Genomic DNA, 13,480 nt, shown 5'->3' with positions numbered 1-13,480 from the left:
CTTGTCCAAATACTAGTGTAGCACAATATACTTTCCGAGACTTTAGAATTATACAAATGCTAATCAGCAAATACCTTTTTATTATAGACTTTTTTTTTCCTATAGTTACTTCAACTTTACTTTTTTGTTATTAAAAAACATTTCATGTTAATCTTGTACTTATTATTTTCGTTTTCTATTAGCCTTTGTCTCGTGTTGTTACATGAATTAAAAAGTAAAGATTATAAAATATTTATAACGACTAAAAGGGAATAAAAAAAAGGTATTTATTGGAAAAAAACTAAAATGTCTATATATATATATATATATATATATATATATATATATATGAGAAGGGTTCAAACGACACCGGTGTAACTTTTACTAAGTGTTCCACTGCTCAATAACTTTATATTAAATGTGAATTTTGTAAATCCAACCGTTAGATGGAAAGTTCATATATCTTATATCATATATGTCAAATTTTGTTAAAATTGAACAACAACTTGAAGGTAATCAAAGTGTTCATATTTTAGTATATTTTGAAATGTATATATTACGTCAATTTTGTTTTATGAGAATGAAGTATCAAATCATCTTAGATTAATGTAAAATTTGATATATATGATCTAAGAGATATAAACTTTCAATCTAACGGTTGGATTTACAAAATTCGCTTTTAATATAAAGTTATTGAGCGGTGTCATTTGAACCCTCCTCTCTCTCTCTCTATATATATATAAGGGATCTATTTATTCTAGGAGTAAGTCTACCTAGACTTATTTCGTTCAATAATTCATGTTGTACATCAAATTTTAACTATTCAATCGTTAAATTTAAAATTTTTAATGTATAGATCAAATCTGTAAATTTTTTTAAAATTTAAAAATCATTTAATGCATAGACAAAGTTTCAATATATTTTTTATCTTTTAAAAAATCATTACCTCCAACTGACATTTTAAATTTTCAATTCATATAAAAGTGTGCCTGTTCATTTCTATTCTTTACAAATTGAAATAAAATACGTGTAAATATCAACATGTTAGACTTGAAAACAATTTTATATTTATATATATATATATATATATATATATATATATATATATATATATATATATGCTTAAATATATTTTTAGTCCTACAAATTTAGGGTAAATTTGTTTTTGGTTCCTCAAATTTAAAATTGTTGTTTTTAGTCCTTGTAATTTTAAAAAACAATCTTATTTTAATCTTTATATTCAAATTTTGTTAAAAAATTTACCAAATATTATTGCATAAAATATACTTATTGGTATCCTATTAGTGACAACATCGCATTAAATCCAATTAATATTACATAACAGTCTTAATTTGTCAGTTTTAAATATGTTATTAGTGATCTGAGAGACTAAAATAAGATTTTTAAAAATTATATGGACTAAATAACAGTTTTAAATTTGAAGGATCAAAAATAAATTTATCTTAAATTTGAGGGATTAAAAAACATATTTAAACATATATATATATATATAGAGAGGAGGGATATGCTTTTACTCCAGGAGTAAGTCTACCTAGACTTACTCCATTCAATAACTCATGTTCTACATCAAATTTTAACGATACAACCGTTCAATTTAAAGTTCTTAATGCATAGATTAAATCTGCAAATTTTTAGAAAATTTGAAAATCATTTGATACTTCATTTCATTTTATGATTATCCGTCAATTTGAATTAATGAAATGAAGTATCAAATGATTTTTAAATTTTTTAAAAATTTGCAGATTTGATCTATGCATTGAAAACTTCAAATTAAACGGTTAAATCGTTATATATATATATATATATATATATATATATATATATCGTGTTGTGGCATTGTCATTACCAAAAATTTCATAAAATTTATGAGATTTTGTTAATCATAATAATGACTCTTGATGTAAAAATGAATTGTTCAATTTTCTTTTAATTAACACTTCCATTAACACTATCATAAATAATGCCTTTTTCGTAAATTTCTAATTAAACTAGACAAATATTCATCTTCAATATTATCAATTAATAAAGATCATATAATTTTAACTTATTGTTCAAATCCAATAATATGAACAAGAAGATATCAATATGTACATAGTTATATGTAGAGAAATGTTATTTAGAGAGACATGACATTATAATCAATTATTTATTTAAAGAATAAAAAAATTAATGAATTATATTTTTCTTTATTCAAACCTTTTCATTTAAGTATATTTTCATTACTTGTACTATTTTGTTAAAAATTAGGTTGGCATTTGAAATCTCATGAAATCCTTTCAAATCATTCAAATTCTTATGACAATAAATTCATTAAAATTTGAATTAAAAAATCTCTATTAATTAAAATTCTTTAAAATAATTTTTATTGTTGAATTAGAAAGTAGACATTTGGGCCTACAGTTTAAACCGAAGAATCACATAAAAATATTAAGAAATAATTAAATTATGTAAATTAAAAGATGAACCCCATGTTTTGTATGCAAAATGTATCATACATGCATTATAAGACTTTTGAGTAGATTTAAATGATAAAATTAGGTTTTGTAATCTTCATAAAATCTGTAGCCCTAGATGTTATATTTCAAATTCCATTAGAATCACCTAGAAAGAAGGTTTAAAACTCGAGTTATATATGATCTAATTAGTGAGTGAAGATCAAACTATTAGACTTAGGTGAAATGTTGCAGTTTTGTATTTTTGAAAAAATAATTGATGAAAGAATTAACTTTTGAGGTCAACATTGAAATTTTAGATAATTGTATTAGCTTTCTAATAAAATTAATAATAACTCAATAGCATATATATAGCTCTAAATAAGGTGTTTAGACCCCACATATTTTAGAAGATTAAGTTATATGAAAATGTAGTTTGTGAATGGTGATGGTGAATAACTTTACCCCTTAAGTGTTTGATGTTACAAATGGTTTGAAGTACCTATATCAATATTTAGGAAGGAGAAATCATGATAGAAAATAATAGTTAATAAGCTATGATGTAAGTTGATGATTATTAATTACTTGAGGTGTTTAGGTGATAGCAATGTCTAAGGACTTGATGTGTGATATTGATAAGATAGCTAGACTAGTTAAACTATTGATTTAAATACTTAGTGATGTTGATATCTTAGTGACTATGGTTGAGATATTAACATATGATTATATGACTTCATAATGATTCTATCTTAAGATATATTAGATGATATTGTATAATTGTTGTGTTTGAATTACGAACATGTGACTCTTATACTAATCAATGAATATAACTGAGAATGATATGTTGAGTATGTATTTATGTTAATGTGAGACATGATTGATGTAAAGTTTGTGAATTGGTATTGGTGTTGGAAAGACATGAATAATGTAAATGAAATGTGATTGACAAATTGTAGAGTATGCACATTGAATTATAATAATATGACATTAAGTCTAATAACATGTATCATATGCACGAAAACCAACAAATTGTTATATATGCACTATGCATATTTGTGATTAGTACCACATGCATGTGAAATTCAAGTACATGTCTATTGCATCTCATATATTTGCATGTGTATTTGTCTTTTAAGATTAATGATATAATGTATTGTGAATGAGTTATTGTGGTTTGATAATGTTAATTATGTGTTTAATATTGATGTTATTGTTATGAAGGATATGTTGATTGTTGAGTGTGTGTGGCTATCCACCTTTTGTTTCATGCCATGAACTAGAGTAAGATACTTTTCACTCCCCCTATTTCTATCTTATTGTTGTTATACATGTTATTGCAAGTGAAGCTCATTAGGATATTGATAATGCTAGTGACAAGACTTAATCTCTGTTCTAGAAGTGTTCTGATAGGATATGTGACATGGAGTTTTGACTATGATTTTTTTTATTATTCTTATGATAGAAATTGTATTTAAATGTGTATTTTTGCTTTATTATGGAGTTTCATTTAGAGAGGTTGTCATGCGAGACTTTTTACCACATGTTGAAAACTACATTTTTATTATTTATGCATGGATTTGGTATTTTTATATCCTTTGTTCTACATTATCATTTATATACGTATGTGGGATAGAGGGGGTGTCATAGTTAGAATAGACAAAGAAATAAAGTGTCGTTATTGGTTGAAAAGTATCAAAACCTTACATTATGATTCATAGTAAGTAATTAGTTTAGAGAACAACAAACTAAGAGAGAAAATATATGTTAATCTGATACTTATCCGTTGACTATTCAAGAAACTAACAAAATTAATAATTAAGTATAACGAAAGAATTAACTTACATAATGAAGTTAAAATTCAAAAACCCAACTATTATGCCAAAAGTTGAAAAAGACAATTTCATTTAGATAGCGCTTAATTAATTAACCATTGTGTATAAAAATGTGTGGAACATAAAAAAAAAGCACTTAGTTAAATAAGCGATATAATAAGATTCTATATAAAAAAGTGTTTAAAAAAAGATATTATTTTTTATTTAATTTTTATTAATGACTTTATTATCAATAATAATTTTTATAGTAGTTAGTGTATTAAAAAATGTGTTTTTTTATGAGTGAAAAAGAAAATGTGCTAGTTGCGTTCTTCTATAAATAAGACAAGATATATAATTTGGAGATAAAATAAAAGGAGAAATATTAATAATACATTCTCCGATTTATTAAAAAATTACGAAATTCCATATATTCCACTTTCCATTAATGAGTCACAGTATCTATAACTTTATAATTACTAATAACATTTAATTAATAATAAATAATATATTTAAAAAAATGGATACATATTTAAAAATATCAATCTGCATGCAGCATCTGAAGCATATTTGTATTAACATATTAATTAATTAATTATGTTTTTAAGTCTTCCAGGTATGTATATTTTGGTTTTTAAATTTTAAAATTATATATTTAAAATTTTTATTTTTGGTCTTTAAATATATAAAAAATTATTTTGATATTTCAATTTTAAAATTTATTTTTTTAGTTTTTATAATTGTAAAAATATTATTTTAATTTCTGTTTATATTTTTTATCTCTCAAATTTAAAATATGTGTTTTTGGTCTCCGAAATATATTAAAAAATACTATTTTTAGTCTCTCTATTCAAATATCATTTGTAAATCTGGTACACAAAATTCTTCCACTAATATTATTATCAGTGAAAATATTATATTAAATCAACCAATATTACAAAATTGTTTGAATTTAATTATCTATACACTGTTAGTATAAAGTTTTTTATACTAGCAACCAAATATATCTTTTAATTGTGTCATGTCACTATAAACACATTTACTTTTTACAATGACATAGCACAATTGAAAGATATAATTGGTTGTCAGTGTAAAAAAACTTTACACTAACAATGTATAGGTGATTAACTCTTTATCATTGTCAATTATGTTATTAGTAATTATGAGAAATTAAAATAATATTTTTTGAAATCACAAATACAAATGATAAATTTTAAATTTGAAGTACTAAAACATTTATTTTTATATTTTGAGGGCTAAAAACACATATTTTTAAATTTAAGAGACCAATATATATAGAGAGACTAAAATAATATTTTAAGAAATTACATAGACTAAAACACAAATCTAAATTTGAGAGACAAAAAAGTAATTATCCCAAATTTAAAAAACTAAAAACATAATTAAAATCCTATTTGAAATAACTTATGAACAACTTATTTATACTTAACTTATTTTATAAGTACTTATGAAAGGATTTGAACAAACTTATAAAATATCTAATAAGTAATCCGTGAGATATTTTAAACTTATTTTGATAAGCGATTCAATATAACTAATTATTTAATTTATAATGAAACTTACTGATACATACTCTAATTTGAATCATGTCATTGATCTAAATAACATTTTTCTTCATTTTTTCACTAAAAATCAGTTTTATATCCTTTCATTACTCCTTTCAAAAGTTATCGTTTCTCTATCCAAAAAAAAGTTCTCTTCAATTTTTTTCTATCTTTTTTCTCAAAATTCACATTCTCCTATTATAAAAAAAAACTTCATGACTTTTTTCCTAAATTACCACATGAAATATTTTTATTGTTAATATTTATAACAATTTTTTTAATGATTCTTTTATAAAATATATATAATTTATTTTTAATTTTTAAAATTTATGTCTCTTAATTTTTAATCATGACTATATATATAATTGATTTTTATATTTTATTTTATTAATTTTATTTTTTATAAACTAAAATTGGATGAAATATGATTATTAAATTTTTTTTATCATTTTAATATTATTTAATGTATAATATTATTTTACTTCTAATCAAAATTTAATTTATAAATTTTTAATTTTTAAAATGAAACTTAAATAATAATATATTCAATATAAATATTTGTTAATATATAGATCCGAATACAATACTTTGCTAAATTTTAAATACTTATAATATAAGATACTATTACTGAAAAATTTATTATATAAAATCTTAAAGAAATTATCCAAATTGATCTAAATTTTCAAATTTGTCCGTAGAGTAAGACCCTCTCCCCCATATATATATATATATATATATATATATATATATATATATATATATATATATATATATATATGTTTATTTCAATAGTAAGTCTATTTATATTTATTCTATTTAATAACTCGTGTTCTACATCAAATTTTAATGATTCAATTGATAGATTTAAATTTTTTAATACATAGATTAAATCTATAAATTAAAAAAAATTAAAAATTATTTGATACTTCATTTTATTAATTCAAATTGACGGATAATCATAAAATCATTTTATACATTTATTTGAATTAATGAAACGAAATATTAAATGATTTTCAAATTTTTTAAAAATTTATAAATTTGATATATGCACTAAGAACTTTAAATTCAACGGTTGAATCGTTAAAATTTGATGTAAAACATGAGTTATAGAATGAAATAAATCTAGGTAGACTTATTCCTTGAGTAAATGAATCCCTCTTCGTAATAAAGAGTAAGTATACCTAGACTTACTTCATACAACTACTTATATTTACATCAAATTTCAACAATCCAACTATTAAATTTAAAGTTTTTAATGTATAAATCATATGAGAAATCAATTTTATTTATATATATATATATATATATATATTAAATACTGCTATTAATTTTTCTATCCCTAATAATTTTAAAAGTAAATTCAGCAACGAGTGTACCTCAAAACTCAAAATCAACTCCTGTTTCAGCCCAATAAATATGAAGGTAAATTTAACAATAAGTTTTGACCATTACTAGTCAAAAACCACTCCCGCTCCACCCTCATTATTATCACACCAATTTTTGTACTGTGTACAATTCAAAATTTATAACCATATTATTAGTGTTTCGATGTATCGTAAATGCCAAATATATTATACTCCATCATTTCTATTTGTTTAAAAAAAAAATTTAAATGAGATATAAGACCAGAATCAATAACAAAATTAAAACAGTATCAAAGTTTTTGTCGTATATACAAAATAGATAATTTTCTATTAATTTTTTAATTATATTTTTCTACATTCAACTTCAATTATTATTTATTAAAATAAATTTATATTGAAAATATAATACACATAAAAAATGATTTTTAGTTAGAGTAATTTGTCAATCTTTGTTTAAATATTTTAAAAATTATTACTTTCGTTCATATATAATAATTGTTTAATATTGTTTTATACAATTCAAGAAACATAATACATTTTATTGATTTTTATATAATAATTTTAATATTTCTTATTATACTCTTTCATTTTTGTTTCATAATAAATCTATAATAATTTTTTTTTAAAATTTTATATAATGATTTTAATTATTATACTCTTTTACTTTTTGTTTCATAATAAATTTAGAAAAATAATAATAATAATAATAGATGTATTAAAAATAAAAATATAATAGAATTTTCTTTTAAGATATCGGTGAATTACGACGAAACATGTGTATCACGTTATTTTCTGCTCTAACCTATATCTGACTGTATTAAATATTTATTCTACCTCAAAAAACACTCCCACATATGACCCTCATTATTAAACTGTACAATATTGAATCCGTTTATTAAATTTTTTATATAAGAAAGGTTTTTTCTTAAAATATTTTTTAATAAAATAAGTAATTTTTTCTGATATAATATGCTAAATTTTATTTTTAAATAATTTTCTACTTTATAAGAAATATTTTTTATTTTCTTCTTAAAATAATATTTAAAAATAGTTTTAAAAATTAAAAAAAAAAAAAAAAAAAAAAAAAAAAAAAAGTGACAATTAAGAGGATAGGAAGGTAGGTCTGAAATAAAGTGACGTACACGCTAACAGGTGATGGATCTATCATATTAACTTCTTGGAACTGAAATTATGTGAAATATGAGAAGCTCACGTATTTGACTTTTCTATGGTCATGCATGGATTATATTCATACGGATGAACGCTCCAGGACCCAGGGTGCTGTGTACCACAAATATAAATCCTCACATTTATCTCACACCATTTTTTTCAACTGTGTTATTAAATCCCCATTATTATCCTACCTAACTCAACTAGTTTTAAAGAATGGCACAACAAAAGTCACATCCTCTCATTATCATCATACCTAACGATCAAAAAGTTATTTATGCCTGGTACTCCCACACCTGTTTAAAATCAAATCAACTCAAGAAACAAACATACACACGATCTAAAAAAACTTAAAAATAGATAAATAATAAATAAAAAAAGATAAAACTTAAATATAATTTTTTAAGAATGTTGATATTATATTTCAATTAAAATTAAAGTTTTACTTTAATATTATATAAACGTATTATGCCTCATTAATATATATTTATGGATGTTATAGAAATAAAATTTTAATTCTGAATGAAAAATAATTCTAACTTCACTTAAGAAGCTGTATCTAAGTTTTGTCAAAAACAAAAAATTACAAATTAATGATTTAATTTGGTTTTTATTTTTCAAAATCACGTTATTTAGTTTGATTTTCAAATTAGAATATAAAACTAATCTAAATCGAATTAAATCAAACTTGTATATTAATGTTTTTTTTTTTTCCAAATGCATAGTTTAGGTATACAAAATTAATACATAATCCAACATAGTTTAAAGTGAAATTTTAACACATAGATATGAAATGAAAAATATTGATACATAATATAAAAAGTGTTTTATAAAATTATAAATTATTATATTTTACCCATATGTACTTTTGTAGTATTTAAAAGATATTTTTATAAAATTGTAAATTATTAAACATAATGTTAGAATGAAAAAAGTATGAATTATTTATAATATTTAAAAATAATTTTATTTTAAATGACAAACTATATTATATATCATAAAAATATTTGATGCAATAATAATATAAAAATTGGTATTAAATATATTAACTGACTAATTTTTTTTAATATTTACATACTTTTAATTTTATTTTTAATGTAAGATCTTAAATAACATAATATTTTATTTTTATTTTTAACTACAAAATTTTTAAAAATCAAAAAATCAAGAGAAACCAAATCATAAATATTTATTTAATTTACTTTGAATTTTATAACTTATTCAAATCAAATTAAACTTAACTTTTTGTTTAATTTAAATAATTTTTAAGATTAAAACTAAACTAAACCTCAGTGCAAATGTCTTGGAAGGTTGGTTGACTCAGGTCTTAGTATTTTGTTTTAATTAAAAAAATAAAAGTGCTTGTGAATATTCCTACCGTAATAAACATGTTGTACGTAGCATATAATTCAAAATTTATTTACCTCCATTATTATCATACCTAAGTGATGTACTTTTTGTTGGTAATTAACACGTGAGCAATAAAGATAATAAATAAAAGGTAAAAATATATTTTTCGTCTTTTATATTATTTATTAGTTTAATTAATTGAATCAATTTAGTCGCACATCTTTAAAATATATTTCAACGTTTGATTTTTTGTTTCCTCTATTTAAATACTTAATGGATATGACACATATTATATTACGTGTCATGTTATCATGCCACATGGCATGACATCATGGCACATGGGATAACACATGACATGACATGTGACATGGTGAGATGATGGAAACTTGTCAAGGTTAAGGAAACTAAGAGGTGATACATTAAAGGAACTAAGAGGAATGAGTTGATTTTGAAGACCTTTCATATGTTTGTAAATATAGTAGTTATTTATATAGATTTATTTTGCCTTTATATTTGTGAGACACCTTGTTTTCTTTTTATAGATCATTGTATAATGAATTTATAGTAGGTTATTTAGAGACTTTTACTCCATTTGACCTTGTATTAAATGTCACCATTTTTACATTTTTCAATAGTAGAAGTGAGGTGGTAAATAACAAAGAATGAGGATATGTTTAGCAATTGGGCCAGAATTGGGCCTAAACAAAATTTTACATATTAGATTTGTTTTACTCCATATTTTTCAAGGATTTGATTTAGTTAGGTCTCACCATTTTTGGATAGACCTAACTAAACCAAATCAACAATTTTTGAAACAGATTAAGTGAGCAAACAAGCCCAAGGTCGCCTAGCTTCCTTCCTTGGCCGAACTTGCTTCCAACCTTGATGTCTTTGGGAAGCTTGTGCTACAAGCTTCTAACTTAGCTTGTTTTCCAAGCAAGCTAAGATAGAAGTTTGCTCCACAAGCCTCCTAAACTAAGGTGAATGGTCAAGCTAAGTCAACCATTATTCACTTGAACCATGGTTAAGCTTAACTTCCTTGACCCACAAGCTACCTAGTTCTATATATTCCTAAACCTCTCAATTGTAGACACTTTTGGATGTTATGAATCAGAATTTTCTCTCAAAATTCTCTATTCCAAGATCCTAAAACTGTGGAGAAACTCTCTCCCTTAGGAACCTTCACAAAGGACTTTCTCCTTTGTGCCTTAGTTTCTCACTTCTTCTCCTTCAAGAAGAATTGAACCACAAGAATGGTTTCTAACAAGTTTTAGAACTTGATTTGCTTCCGCCATTTTCCCTATTGAAGAACCTCTAAGATCTAGATTGGACATTGGATGAAGCTTAGAGGAGAACATCCATCATTTCTCCAAGTCATTTCCATCAGATGACATGATAAGTGGCATGACAACATAACACGTGACATGATAGCATGACACGTGTCATGATAACATGACATGCATCAGGTGTGTTAAGTATTTAAATAAAGGAAACAGAAGGTCAAACATTAAAAATACATTTTAAAAATGTATAACTAAATTAATTTAATTAATTAAAGTAAGACTAAATTGATACTAATAAATCATATAAAAGATGAAAAATGTATTTTTACCTAAATAAAAGTGAATAAATAGGATGGATAAAAAGAAGTTCCAATCGCATTAGCCAAAAGGACATTGCAAATTTAATGCAAGCCTATGGTCATGCACGTTGCTACTATATTAGGTTTTGGTACCAATCATGCACCTTTTATTCTTCTTCGTCAACATGTTTTATTTTAAAATTGATATTTGTGATACGTGATTTCTGATATTATTTTAATATAGAAAAAATTGAATACGGGAGAAAAAGGTAGATACAAAGATAAATATCCACGTTTAATTTTTGTAGCAATCTTGCTTCTGCATCAGACATTACAATATACCAGCTTCGATATTCAATGTACTAATAAAGATGTCATATTTATTTTTTGTCAGGGTTTAATGAAAGCTGTCTCCAGATAAAATGTGCCGCATTTTCTACCGCTTTTTAAAGCCATCGCAAATATATCAAATTTTTTATCAATAAATATTTCAAAATTTACTGTATTAACATGTTATGTTTTTCCGAAAAAAATAATAGCCAGTTTTGAGAACGATGGATTTTTTTTCCTTCAAAACGTTATCGTAATCGTAACACTCCTAAACTCAAGTATTAGAAATAAAAACGCAATATATATATATATATATATATATATATATATATATATATATATATATATTCTTAAAACTTTACCGGCATAATTAATTATTATTTATTTAATTTTCTTCTACAAATAACCAAATTTGGTTGAATGATTTTCATTTTTCATAAGAATTGTATTTCTAAATAGTAATTAACCAAAATCTTTGAAATCATTTTCATATTATTTTATAATTTAAGTTAGGATCAAATTAATTGAGGTCAACCTAGGAATTTGTTTGGAGGTACAACTACCCCAGATTCATTATAAGAGAGGTTCAATTTTATAAAATAATATATAATTATGTTATAATTTTATATTATATTAAAATAAATTAAAATAGTAATAACATCCACCTTTACCATCACATTTACAGAATCACTTAACAACAAGTAGTAGAGATTATTTTAAATACTCGAGATTAATATTCACCTCACTTATATATATATATATATATATATATATATATATATATATATATATATATATGTATATGTGTGTGTATAAATCAATTTATTAACTATACAAAATTATATATATAAATATTTATAATAATTTATAATTGTGAAAATAAATTCTAAAAGTCATCATTCAAGTGATGCCTATACAGACCATCAAAAGTAGTCATCGACTATATTGTCAACAACATAGTTTCACATTAGTTCCTAAAATTTATTCTAACTAATCTTGCTTTGCTTCCATGAACAATCATAATCATCACAGTTCCAACCACAAAGAAAATACTAAAGGTAAGTAGATTTCATAAACATATAAGTATAGAAAGAAAACATTTATATACTACCCTCCAACATGTAAACCAACCATGCACACCACATGGTTTACAACATATAATAATCAACATGTTTGAAAGTTAAACATCCAAACAATTCAAACATTCACCAAAATCATACCATGTAACAAGATATTCACACCATGCATATGAACAATATCAACTCACATCACATCATATGCAAACACTACATCTAATACGTTGTCACACATATTCACCTATGGAAATTTCCTAATACACTTGAGCAATCTAAGTGGCATAATCCTACTAAATCAATTCAGTCATTTTCACACCCAATAATGTGCCCACTAGATCAACAATTAAAAATGAGATATTAATCTCTGCCTCTGATTTCTCGAGTGTCGTCACTTATGCTAGAAAAGTTTGGTTTCATCGTTAAGACTAGTATAGTTGGGTATAGGCGTGCCATGACCTTGGAATGCATAATCAAATCACTTAAGGAATTACTCCATTAATGATCCTCAAAGAGTCACACAACATTTCTAGTAATCAGTTAAGGGTGGTAACCCTCGAGTTCATACTTTACTCCACATTGAATAAAAATCTAGAAGAGATTCAACAAAATCCATCCTAAGAGTTTCACACCTACTCAATGAGGGTTTTCAACAATTGACCTTCTAGAGCATCACAACAAGATTCCCTATATGAATGTTGTAGTATGATGAGAAGATATAGTTGCGAGTTGAAAGTTTCATGTTGAACCTTAGTTTTGTAGTTGTGTAAAGATGTTATATGTATGAATTGAATGAGTTGTTA

This window comes from Cajanus cajan, chromosome 11 (assembly GCF_000230855.2).
Source record: "Cajanus cajan strain Asha chromosome 11, NIPB_CcT2T_4, whole genome shotgun sequence".
Lineage (NCBI taxonomy): Eukaryota > Viridiplantae > Streptophyta > Magnoliopsida > Fabales > Fabaceae > Cajanus > Cajanus cajan.
This window is presented reverse-complemented; position numbering follows the sequence as displayed.